The sequence below is a fragment of the Nansenia antarctica genome (genome assembly GCF_963989245.1).
Source record: "Nansenia antarctica genome assembly, chromosome: 1".
NCBI lineage: Eukaryota > Metazoa > Chordata > Actinopteri > Argentiniformes > Microstomatidae > Nansenia > Nansenia antarctica.
In genome coordinates, this window is record NC_137674.1 from 47,129,309 (window position 1) to 47,143,005 (window position 13,697).

Sequence of the window (13,697 nt, forward strand, 5' to 3'; positions counted from 1 at the left end):
GGCAGACTTTTCTGAGATAGCAATTGCAGAGCGAGGGGCAGTCATAGAAGCTGGATCTTCTCTCAGCACGTTTTACATACTGATAGCTGACAATGTGTGACAATTGTGTGACAGTTGTGTGACAGTTGTGTGACAATTTCACCAAACTATAATGAAAAGATTTGCCTACTGCAGCTTTAAGGTTATTTTGGGACCTGGTAATCAACGTGCATTGGTTTGACATGGTTACTACACATGCTTTATTCCTGCAGTGTTACTTTGTGCCTGATATTTCTCCTGTGGATTTACAACAACACTTTGCTGAAAATCACAACTACACACCTGAACTTGGACTTGAAGGAATGATCACTGTAGTTTTCGTCTCTTGGTATGGACTTTTCTGATCTATATCCAACTAGATAGATTCATGGACTTTAATGTAAATTGGACAGAAAAGATGAACACTTTATAAGACATTTTAGATACACGTATATGAGGGGGAAAGTGCTGTTTTGTTTGTAAACATTGTTTGTGCCTATAAGTATTTCATGCTGTCAGTGGAAACCACCACCATGTTAACAGGGGAGGCTGGTGGAGGTAGAAATTGGAGGACGGGCTTATTGTAATGCATGAAATGGAATGAGGAATGGTATTGTTTGATTGCATTATAATAGGGACTTAAAGCAGTGACAGTTGAAGGGATGGCTAGGGCGCATGTGCGATCCTGTCTCAACACTGGCTGTGTTCGAAATGGCATACTAGCATACTACATACTCAATGAGTATATACTGCATACTGCCTACTAAATTCATAATAAGTATGCCAATACCAGCCGACCGTTCACACTGAAGTATGCATCTCAGTATCCCAGAAAGCCTTTCGCACCGGCCAGCAGCGGGGAATTTAAACCTAAAAAATGTTTAGACCTCCATGGGCTAAAATCTGTTGTCATTTTGGCTCTACAAGTGTTAACATGTCATTTTATTTTTTTAAGTTTTAATATGTTTTCAGGCGAGAAAGTAACCATGTATATTCCCAAAATGTGGCCAGTTTATCAAAATAACCTGTTTATATATCTTATCTAATGTTTCTTTCCCACTTCTGTTCGCTACCTACATTACCGTAGTTACCGTAGATATCTTTAAAAACGTTGGAACATAATAGCTAAACAAGTTGTAAAATGATTTGGGAGCCAATATCTTTAGCTAGCTGTTGTCTTAGCAGTTGGTAAAAGAACAGGATTAAAATATATGAGCAATATCATATAGTGCGGCTTGCTGTAGCAAGCACAATAAAAACCAACTTGTTCCTTCAGAAGCTACAATACTGGGACCATTTGTGTGTGTGTGTGTGTGAGACACGAATAAAGAGAAAGATAATAAAAGTGGCATCTTTCTAATCATGACGACGTTGACATCTAAGAATGCATTTCACCATGTAAATTCCCAATATAGTGAAAATACCACCGCTCATCCGTGATCAGACTAACACCGGGTGCACACAGGGCCGTTGCGTTGCGTTGCGTTGCGTTGCGTCGTTCTGGCGCAACCTGGTGGGATGGACTTGACGTACTTCAACGTGCGATGCAGACGCAACAACGAATGTGAATGGGAAATTGTCCGAAAACTATCAATGATTTTAGACGATCGGACGCCAGCTGTCAAAACCAGGCTTAAATGTTTGAAACATTTGGCGCTATGAACATTATAAATAGCCTCGATGACTGTCTCTGATGCCAAGATGAGACCTACAGTATATGCTGTTTGCCTGCTTGCATAAACCATTGATTGTACCGAGAGCAATAGCTAAACGGACAGATCACTAGATGAACAGCTATGCCTATAGCCGACTGATTATATTTTAAGTTGTAATGTTATAACGTTTTGTACTTATAACGTTATGTACTTATTCCAGTTGTGCTTGGCTGTATGTGAATGGGAAATTGTCCGAAAACTATCAATGATTTTAGACGATCGGACGCCAGCTGTCAAAACCCGGCTTCTGACTATTTGGTAGGGCTTGCTTACTAGCTAGCTAACGTTCACTAATGTTCAGCTATGGTTCTATGATTAAATAAAATTAACAAATGCCAGGTTTGTAGTTAAGGTAGTTAACGTTCATGGTTAAAACTAGCTACTGTTACGTTAGCTTTGCTAGTTAGCCGAGGCGAGAGCTCCGGGCAAGAAACTACTTCCGGTTGTTTTGACGGATCCAACGCAACGCAAAAGCTGACATTTTTTGACTGATTGCCGCACCCTGACGGTCAAGAAACACAATGCAGAGCAACGCAACTGATCAACGCAACGGCCCCATTGAGATGAATGACTGATGAATAACTTCCGGTGCAACGCAACGCAACGGCCCTGTGTGCACCCGGCGTTAGCTGAGGTGCTGCAGCTGAAGAGTAACAAATAGAGTGCAAAAAAGCAGCATCCGCACACTCAAACCTGCACAAAAAATGTTTCGGTCGCCAGGCTCTCGGACCATGTAAACAACAGCTGTACACAATGTTGAGTAGGAATAGTATGCTCTCGACGCATACTCAGACATTCTGGATAATCTAGTATGCATACTAGATTTCTCGCATACTCAAATTTCACATACTATACAGTGTGAACGCACTGCATACTCAAAATCTACGTCATACCTAATATTAATAGTATGCTAGTATGCCATTTCGAACACAGCTACTGTCTCGACACACCCGCCATTGTAGCCCAACTATCCACTACGGGTGAACGATTTGCCGTACTCAGTAATACATCTACAACAGCAAGACGTGTTGCAGGAGGCGTCCCTTCAACCGCAGTTAGGCGTCCCTTCAACCGTCGTTGGTTAAAGTCCCTAATGAGCCTGTCCTCCGATTTCCACCTCCAACAATCTAACAACATCCAGGAGTGGTTTTGTATGCTATGGCCTTCAGTAACATCACTCAAAGTTGTACTTCAAACGTATTTGTGTTGTGTCATGATCAGTAAACATTATGTAACAATTTTTCAATGTCTGAAACTCATTGCTGTATTTGTCAATGCCAAAAAAGTAACATTCATTTGGTGGCTTTCAAGAAAGTTCTGTATGCACATGAATTATCAATGATCAATCAATCAATCAATAACCATAATTGGTAGATAATCCATATAACAGCACTGTGCTAAGGGAGTCACATTTCTTGCAGGAAAATATGATCAATAGTTCTTTACTAAGTGATAAAAAAATGTTAATCAACAAAATGTCAAGATAATGGTTTATAATGTGCAGCATGTGCCAAATCTTTGCAATTGTCTCTTCTTTTTACATGTCAACAATGCAAGCTTGTGTGTTTTTGTGTGCAAGAAGGGACATAATCCTTACTGTGAGAGATGAAATTGTTTTCAGAGATGTGTTTACGGTCTTCAATGCGGTGTACAGTACAGTCCAGTATGCAGCCCAGAGTAATCTATTTATAAAGAAAGAGAAAGAGAGAGAATGAGCTTTGATGCTTTGACCATGACGAGAGTTGACATGAGTTGTCATACAGTATGTGCCTAGCAGGGGTATTCTGAAGCTGTCTCACTGAAAGAGGTGTTTTATTATCAGCTGACTCTGTGATCATAAGTCTTGAATGAGCGTTCACTTTAGTCACTATATAAAAATAAAAAAATTAAAAAATTCATTCTAGGCTTTTTAAGACCAGAAAATCTGGAAGGTTGCAACCACTACATTTGAGCTAATGTTTATGTATATTGTTTTTGTTCGTTTTTTTAACATGGTGGAAAGTAAAAAATAAACTGTATTTTTCCTGCAGAATGGGGTTTAATTTGTATTCAAGGTCAGTTAAGTGTTAACATAAAAAGTCTGAATACAGTGCAAAACATTGCTAATGCTTGTTATCCTTTATTTATACAGAGATCTTAAGGTACATGGGGATACAGAGATCTTGGGGACATGGGGATAATAGAAAGACAATCACACAATATGTCAAATCTATAAACGAATGAATGGAAAAAAAGAGAAAAGAACAATGATAAGCCCAAGACAATCACAACCTAGATTCAAAATAGTTCATAGTTAATTCAATGAACAAATCCACTAAAATTCTCTCAAAATGGCCGAAAGTGACCAATGAATCCAGCTTTAGCTCCACCTGAACGCCATTCCAAGAAGATGGGGCATGAACGCTAAAAGCCGTTCTCTCAGCAGCTGTGATCCTTGAGTGATCATTTGTGACCTTCCAATTCAAAAGTAGGGTTAGGTATAATGGTGGTTTCTAGAGAAGTGCTAGTTACTTAAACTAATGTAAGCTAATGGCATGATCTTCGATTAGCCAGGGAAACTCAACCCACATTCTGGTATAGAGTACAATGATATGTGGTATACCTGTTGGTTATAAACTGGAGCACGCTGTGATATATAGCATCAACAGATTTTAATATGCCAGTGGGAACACCATAATCAATCACAGACAAAATTGTTCCTTGGGGCACCACCCAAAGTATATGCATTACTCAGATACATTTCTCTGAAATTGAGAAATTAATTGCATTCATTGAAATTTAACAAGGGCATACAGAAGACCCATTATTATTTATATAAATAGTCAAAAGGATTCCTTTCTTGAAGGCTCAGTTGTGGTTGGTTTAAGGATACCGATTGGTTCAGGGGTAGTGGTTTCCTGAGCAGGTGGAACAGGGGTACGGTGGAATGCCACAGTTAAAGCACCATTGCTGCTGATCAGGCAATGTGATCATTCTAACAGCCTAGGGCTGTGTTCACTCATTAACTGATGCACTTCTTTCCCATGATGAACTTGAATTTGTTTTTTAAAAAATGTAAACAGGGTCTGACACCCTATTGTTGTTTTACAAAAAGGAGAACACAGAACTCAGTAAAAAAGCACTTTATTGATCAATTTTGCACAATGACACTCCATCTCTCCACTTTAGAAGACAGAAAGGAACAGGGTAACAAATTATCATGCATCTTGTGAACAGACAATCATGGTAAAGCAAAGTCACTGGAAACAAATGTTTGATGCAAACAAAGTAATGATGCTGAAACAGTCGTTTACCAGTTCAAACTACTTGTGGAACTGGAACCTAGGCGCAATGGGGATCCAAGTGCTGAAAAGAGGGTTAACCAACCCGAGGAGCATTACCCTTAGGAGGTGGAAACATGGGCGGTCCCGCTGTAGGGTTAGGGTACCAGGGATAAGGAGGAACCATCTGTGGTGCCTCGGTTGTAGTATCTGGACTAGGTGGAAACATGTACCAGGGATAGGGGGCAGTAGGAGGTGGAATCGTGTACCAGGGATGAGGATAAGGAGTAGTTGTAGTAGTCTCTGGACCATGTGGAATTCCATACCAGGGATAAGGAGGATACGGCGGTGGTCCCGCAGTTGTAGTAGTCTCTGGACCATGTGGAATTCCGTACCAGGGATAAGGAGGATACGGCGGTGGTCCCGCAGTTGTAGTAGTCTCTGGACCATGTGGAATTCCGTACCAGGGATAAGGAGGATACGGCGGTGGTCCCGCAGTTGTAGTAGTCTCTGGACCATGTGGAATTCCGTACCAGGGATAAGGAGGATACGGCGGTGGTCCCGCAGTTGTAGTAGTCTCTGGACCATGTGGAATTCCGTACCAGGGATAAGGAGGATACGGCGGTGGTCCCGCAGTTGTAGTAGTCTCTGGACCATGTGGAATTCCGTACCAGGGATGAGGATACGACGGTGGTCCCGCAGTTGTAGTAGTCTCTGGACTATAATGTGGAATTCTGTACCAGGGATGAGGATACGTCGGTGGTCCCGCAGTTGTAGTAGTCTCTGGACTATAATGTGGAATTATGTACCAGGGATAAGGAGGAACTGTCGTTGGTCCCGCAGTTGTAGTAGTCTCTGGACTATAATGTGGAATTATGTACCAGGGATAAGGAGGAACTGTCGTTGGTCCTGCAGTTGTAGTAGTCTCTGGACTATAATGTGGAATTCTGTACCAGGGATAAGGAGGATACGTTGGTGGTCCCGCAGTTGTAGTAGTCTCTGGACTATAATGTGGAATTATGTACCAGAGATAAGGAGGAACTGTCGTTGGTCCCGCAGTTGTAGTAGTCTCTGGACTATAATGTGGAATTCTGTACCAGGGATAAGGAGGAACTGTCGTTGGTCCCGCAGTTGTAGTAGTCTCTGGACTATAATGTGGAATTATGTACCAGGGATAAGGAGGAACTGTCGTTGGTCCCGCAGTTGTAGTAGTCTCTGGACTATAATGTGGAATTCTGTACCAGGGATAAGGAGGATACGTCGGTGGTCCCGCAGTTGTAGTAGTCTCTGGACTATAATGTGGAATTATGTACCAGGGATAAGGAGGAACTGTCGGTGGTCCCGCAGTTGGAGTGGGGGCAGTATCCAGAGCAGGAGTTGAAGGAGGGATGGGGCAGGAAAGTGTCACTGGAATACCTTGCCAAACCATTGGTAGAACATAATTACCATTCTGAAAAGAGAAACACTTGGATCAGAGCTCTTCAGAAACAGGAATAACATCCAGGAAACAAGTTGGTTTGGAGGTAGGCCAAGAAATAAAATCAGTAGGCAGGCATTGTTGTAAACATTAACATCCTATGCAAGTTACTGTAAGAGCCAATTAAACAAGCCAAGCAAGCATTTCATGTACCTCTTGCACCATAATATTGCAGCCACCATAGCGTGCATTCAAAACCAGGCCAAGGGGGTTCCTCAACATAGAGTAGCCACAGTTAGCGGACACCTGGGCCAGGGAAAGGGGGGGTGCTCTTCCTATGAAAGGATAGAAAATAAACATGTAGTCAATAAGGTGCATACAACAATAGAGAGATTCACTCCAATTAAATTCATAAAAAGGTTCCCAGTTACTTTACCTTGATCCAGCTGTAATAGGGAAGCCCCAGATCCTGTAACTCTGAGTTGCATTCCACCTCCATTACACTGTAAGGATGACCCCATGCGCCTCCATGCTGTGTCAGCAGGGCTGGGATCTATAATACATTTCAACAGTAGAAGTATGTATGCCAATTTTCAGAAGATACGAGTATTTAGGACATTTCAAAAAACCCTTTAATATCATAGCGGTATCTGAAACATGGATTGATGCAGATAGGGGCTATTTTTTTTATACATATATATCGTTTTCATTGTACCAGTAGAGGGAATGGAAAGAGTGGGGGTGTAGCACTGTTTGTGGATGAATGACTCGCATGCAAGGTTGTGGGTAAGATGTCTATTCATAGCTTTCAGTCACGTGGTTTCTTCCCTAGCAACCACCAACCTGACGGGCAAAAAGGATCATAGCAACATCGCGCAACATGGCGAGTGGACGCAAACGGTTAATAAAATACAAAGGTTCCATCTCACAAAACATAATGGAATGTCAAAACTTTGACGCTCAATATCTCTGAATTACCCTAAACGGAGATAGAACCTTCTCATTCTAAACGGAGATAGAACCTTCTCATTCTAAACGGAGATCCTTCTCATTCTAAACGGAGATAGAACCTTATCATTCTAAATGGAGATAGAACCTTATCATTCTAAACGGAGATAGAACCTTATCATTCTAAACGGAGATAGAACCTTATCATTCTAAACTCACGAGTTATCTTCAGTTGATGGATTTGACTTAGGGGGCATTCATTTGAAGTAACGTAATGAACATACAAGTAACAACAACAGGTTAATGCAGCCAGCCAGCCAAGCAAAGACCATGACTATGCCCAGTTTATGCATTATAATATAATTGTTAGATTGCCAGGGTATTCGCTACAGGTTGTTGTTTTGCTCTTGATGCTTCATGCTTGGTTCAACAGAGCCTCAAGCCAATATGTGTCCCATATTCTAAATAAGAACACAGACCAGTGGCGGATACAGAAAGTGGCTGATGGGTAGGCCTGGAAAAATCGGGGTAGGCCTGAGTGAAACTCATCACCGCACGTTTTAGACCTATGTATGAGCAGCCAGATGGATGGAACACAACCGGGCTCGCGATCATAGGCGCCGATTTATGTTTCTGCCCGTGGGTGCTCGAAACATTTGGGTACGACCAACACGCATGCACACACACGCACACACACGCACATGCAAGCACGCACACACGCAACATATTTGCAGGGACTGAAGGAGATCACTATGCAGACCATGAAACGAACGGAAAAGAAATAAAGTACCTGTCTACCCAGAGAATGCAACGGACAGCCAAACAAGTTATTATAATACACACACGCAAGGCATTCAAGCGCACGCAATAGTCAATGAATTAACCAATAACCATCAACTATGGAGGACCAAGTATAGAAATTGTAATAAGAAATGCCTGTATTATCATTTGCAAGCTTTTAACTGTGGGTGTTGACAGTCCAGTGCAAACCGAAAGCTCAAAGTGAATCATACATGTACCTGGCTCGGACCAGTTGTGGTGATCCATCATTTTATTACAAAACCTAACGCTGCTTATTAGGGGATTTACGTAAACTGGTGTATACACATATATTGTTGTGTAAAGTTGTGTGCTTCTATTGTATTATATTATTATATCCAGTGAAGGCATACACAATGTTGTTCCACACAATGTTTCCCTCTTCGTTTTAATCTTGGAAAGTCTCATAAAAAATTATATTACAGCGCTATATTACAGAACTATTACAGCGCTGTCTCGGACTCGGTGTGCGTGTGGCGTCATCATCTGTTATTGTGAATAAATAAGATTTCTAGACACGGCCTGGTCCAAACTTTCATTATTTTCACTGACTTCCAGACGTGGCTTTTTAAGAAAGCGGGACAATGTTAGCTGTTTAGCCATCGTAGTGCGCACACTGAACAACTGGTCAAGGTCAACTGAACAATCAGAGTAAACGTAAAAGAGGAAGCAATGTAAACGTAAGAGAGGAAGTTGAATATTATTAGTATTAATACATACTTTTAATCATTTCCAAGACAAAACTATTCACATTACAGTTAGTGAAAATTAAACTTGAAAAATATTTTATTATAAATAAATATGTATTTTTATGAATCTGACTGGGTGGGCCAGCTGTCAATCTGGGTGGGCCTAGGCCCACCCAGGCCCACCCATAGATCCGCGCCTGACACAGACCCAAACAAAACGAACTCCTTTTAGGTTGAGTCAGTTTTATAAAGTGTGTGAGTGTGTGAGTGTCTCCTGGCCCGGTCAGCTGGGCCGTGTCCCTGGCCACATCTGACGCTCTGACTACCTGAACACTACCTGAACACTACAGTGCACTTGTCACTTTTGGTTCCGACAGCACGTGTAGGCTAGTCGCCTGGAAGCATGGCCAAAAAGCAGCGTGCGTCTGGGTCGCTATGTATCGTGATCTTAGAATTATAAGGTTCTATCTCCGTTTAGAATGATAAGGTTCTATCTCCGTTTAGAGCTTGTTAATTACACACAACACAACGCCACCACCAAACAGGTGGCTGACTCCTGCTAAATAGCCCATATCCTGATAACAAAAAGACATTTAAAAAAAAAAAGACGGAAAAAAACCACTTGAGTAAAACGCATAGACGTTGAATAAGTGTAAGCTTCGATGTCGATAATAATAATATAATAATAACATTTATTTGTATAGCACTTTTCCTGCAAACGTCGCAGCTAACAGGCACTTGGAATAATGTGTAGGCATGCATATTCAAGTGAAATGTAATTGACTCAAACCCTTACACGATGGTCAACATAAATGAGAACAGACTAATTAATCATTGGTTCGAGTAGTGCAATTTATTTGTAATCTCACATTGCACACACATCTAATACTGAATGCATAATTAGCTACAACAAAAACAGAGAGACAACATCGAATGACAATCCATACATTAATTGTGTCAATAATCATTTAAACCAGTTTAATATCAACCAGTCAGTCATGTTCAATCATATTTTCGTTTCATTGATTTAATGTACTCCTTGCTTGGGCTTGATCCTGACACGTGAGGGTGCGACACAGTTTTTCAACCATCACGATAAACCACCACATTAGAAAAGATGTATTGTTTTGTTTGATACACGTTTTGGTTTGATACAAGTTATTTTGTTTGACAACTTTGCTTTTGAATTCCGATCGGGGATAGGCCCGACCCAGAAGTGACGCACATACAAACAAACATTTACATACGCGTACATACCACACCACACTAACATAATATATTATATTACTTTCGTTTGTTACTTTTATTTGGACTTTGGATTACAAGACCACTTCAATTCATGGAAAGGTCCAGAGTCTTTGTTGCAAACGGAGGAACTACAAACAAACAGGTGCGTTGAAACCAACACCCACTCATGCCAGGACGATGGCTAATTTGATAATTTGACAGACATGATAGCCATCACATTAAGTTGAAAAACTCTCGCAAGTTGAGGAACTCGCGCAAATTGGAAACACTGGGAAACGTTCGCCAAGTTGGACATACCTTTCATGTTGTGTTTGAGACGAAGCAAGACTGCTCGTTTGGAAGGACATTGGATGCGTATGTATAGTCACTCATTAGTTACGTCCACAAGAGCACATACCACAACACAACACACATCTCACACTTATCATGGCCAAGCATGAATCTCTGGTGAGTCTCTGCCTCTCCTCGCCGGTTTGTACACCCGATTGCACAGCAACTATCTGGCATGATTGTTTTCTAACCAATGCTACTGTGTTTCCTGGTGCGGTATGAACGCCTTTTGCCCGTCAGGTGGGCGTTTCCACTATGCTGTGACGTCACGTGAAAGCTATGAATAGCCATTGATGATATTATGGAATGTATTACGCTGGAAATAAATGTGGAAAGAACGAAAAACATTATAAGCCATGTTTATAGAAAACCAGGATCTAACATGGACACATTCATGATCAACATGGAAAGGTTATTTTCCTCTTCAAAACAAAAGATTAACTATGACCTGTTAAATCCACACAAACATGGGAAAACAGATGAATTAATTGAAGCAATGTATAGTTTGAGCCTTTTTCCAACCATTTCAAGACCAAGCAGGATAACATCCGAGTGTGCCAGCCTAATCGATAATATATTGACAAACAATCTGGAAAGTAAGGCGATAAGTGGATTAATCAATGATATCAGCAATCACTTCGCTGTTTTTACGGTATGAGTAGAGAAGGTGGTTACTATTTAAGAGGGACTTTGAATCTAAAACAGCCTAGTGTTTGTACGAAAGTATGTGCATCTGTTTGTGGGGCTTCCCTTTGGAAAGGACTAGAATAGATACGTGTAAAACTGAGCAAAAATATGAATAAATTCAAAGGCCATTATAAACAAGTGTTTTTGGACATGTACAGAACAGAGGACTCTGTAAGGGTAAGTGACTGAAGTACCTATTTAATTTCTCCCCCAGGCAGATTTTTCTGTGCATGCCCCCACCCTGCCAAGAGGCATTTATTTGGTAAAATATTACAAATGGGCATCACCCTATTATCCACTTAAGCAATGCAATAGCTGAAGCACTTTCAGAGATAATGTTTGTATAGGAAGAATTATTGGCATACCAACCACTGTTCTCACCTGCCCAATCTGCTTGATAATCGTCGTCATCTTGGAGAGAGCCATTGCTTGATTTGGCAATGTGTTTTGACCCCTCTTGCCTCGATTGGAACTCCCGTCCTCCAAACAGAATCCTCCCTGCGCTGACGCCTGTGGAGGCACCTTTGGTTGCATTTCGTTCGACTCCTCCGTTAATAATTTTGAAGCCAATACATTGAAACCGGACCGACAAGGAGCATAGCAGAAGAAGAACTACGGAGGTATGTAGAATATAGTGATGTTTTCCTTCATGCGTCATTCTCAATACACGTTGGAACATGTCAGAATACGCGATTCTCTGACATTATATTGGGTCCTCTCTGCTTAGTTAGCCGGACAATAACTGTCTGGCCAATCGGATTTCACCGTTCGAATCATTTTCACCTGTTTTCTTAATTGAACAGAGAGCTGCGTTAAGCAACACACATTCACAGCTGTGAATAGAGGGTGCGTCCCTTTGTCATCTGACAGATCTAATAACATTTAACATGACACATATGAAATATTGCTTTTAGATGATCATTGTCTAACATAATAGACACTATAATTTCAATTGCGAAACTTATTTTGGTTAAACCAATTAAAGATAGAGATTAAAGAGATTTTCCAAATTGCGGTAGGTCTACTTTAGTTTTACAGTTTACTTGAGAGTAGACATGTTTTAGGGCTGAAACTGCCTTCCCCCCCCTGAAGTCTTGTTAGCCCCGTCCATTTACATTTTAGTCCAATAAAAACATCAATATTGGGTAAATCTGAATGAATTGTAATGTCCACGTATATACTTTTACATAAGTAAAACATTAAATCATTTTTCCTGCAGAATGGGGTTTGATTATATTCAAGGTCACTAATAATTGTTTAAATAATAGTCACACTTTATTTTATTCATAGGCACAGCTCAAAACAAAATTAAGATTCTTAGATCCTCAAAGCAAGACTTTGTCCAATGGAGAACATATTTTATTCCATCCAAAGCACAATTCAGAAGGACAATCATGTATTCTCGAACTGAATTCACAATTAAATGATGGTTACAAAGCAATCAATGCAAATTTAAAATATATATTCCACCAAGATTTAGCACCTAAACAGTACTTTTGAGTACATTTTTGGAGTGAGCATGTTGTTTCTTTAATACAAAGCATTCAACGCCAGGATCTGTCACTTCAATGACACTACAAGTGTAAATGTGACACATTGCATCATTTTGGCCACTTTTTCTCCCCTCTGATCAAATACAATTTGTATATCATACATGTTCCTCTCTAGTTGTGTTGAATCAATGAACACTACTGCCTCAATCCTCAACCCAGTCATCTTTAGCCCAATCAGGAAGGCGGGTTGAATATTCAAAGTCTGGTCCTTTATAACGTAGAGCATGGAGGTACATAATCAGCTCCTTAGCTGTGGGGTCTGGTCTCACCATCTAACACTCGCCACACAGAGGGTCTCGAACATTAGAAGCATCCGAGTCTTTAAACACAGTTTGTTCCACAATTGAATCCGGTCCTGGAGATTGTAGTTTCCTAGACGAATCACCACTAGGGCTGGAGTCCTGCTTGGGACAACTGTCTGCAATGCTGTGGCCCTGGGCTGCTCCGTGTTCTACCTCACTCAGTTTACAGATAGAAGTACAGTCTTGTGGGGTCACCTCTAATTTTAATTAAATAATTTTGCCATTTAGCAGACGCTTTTAATCCAAAGCGATTTACAATTACGAATTACTCCCCAGCCTTGCCCTCCTGTGTGACAGCGTCATCAGGCCCGCCCCAGCCTTGCCCTCCTGTGTGACGGCGTCATCAGGCATGTCCGGGAGGTGACGGTGGTGACTCGCCTTGGAACGTTCTTCCTCCAACAGAGCATTGAGCAGCTCCTCATCACTAATCCCCACCAGGCCTCCCTTGGCCCTGTTGGGCCCCCAGGGCAGATTTTAATTTTAAAATTTAATTTTGCCATTTAGCAGACGCTTTTATCCAAAGCGACTTACAATTACGAATTACAGGGACATTCCCCCTGGAGTAACTGAGGGCTAAGTGCCTTACCCAAGGGCACACTAGTAGTGGTGAGGCTTCAGGCGGGATTTGAACTCACAACCTTCCGATCACAAGTCCAACTCACTATCCACTAGACCACCACTACCCCAGATGAGCCGTAGATAATTAATAAT